Source organism: Montipora foliosa, chromosome 3 (assembly GCF_036669935.1).
Source record: "Montipora foliosa isolate CH-2021 chromosome 3, ASM3666993v2, whole genome shotgun sequence".
NCBI classification, from domain to species: domain Eukaryota; kingdom Metazoa; phylum Cnidaria; class Anthozoa; order Scleractinia; family Acroporidae; genus Montipora; species Montipora foliosa.
In genome coordinates, this window is record NC_090871.1 from 44,472,763 (window position 1) to 44,472,964 (window position 202).

Consider the following 202-nt stretch of genomic DNA (forward strand, 5'->3'; position numbering starts at 1 on the left):
CAAGGTGTGGCGAAAGCAAATCACATTGGTCCCTTATACTGTGGTTTGACTAAGAGTCATGTTATTGGAATTGACGGAGACACATCTGACAATGTGGTTTTGTTGGTATTTGCTATGGTGACCGTTCACAAGTTACAGAATCAAGGATATCCTGACTGGTGTAAGGGTGGAGATGACACTCTTACTGGTCTCCATCCATGGC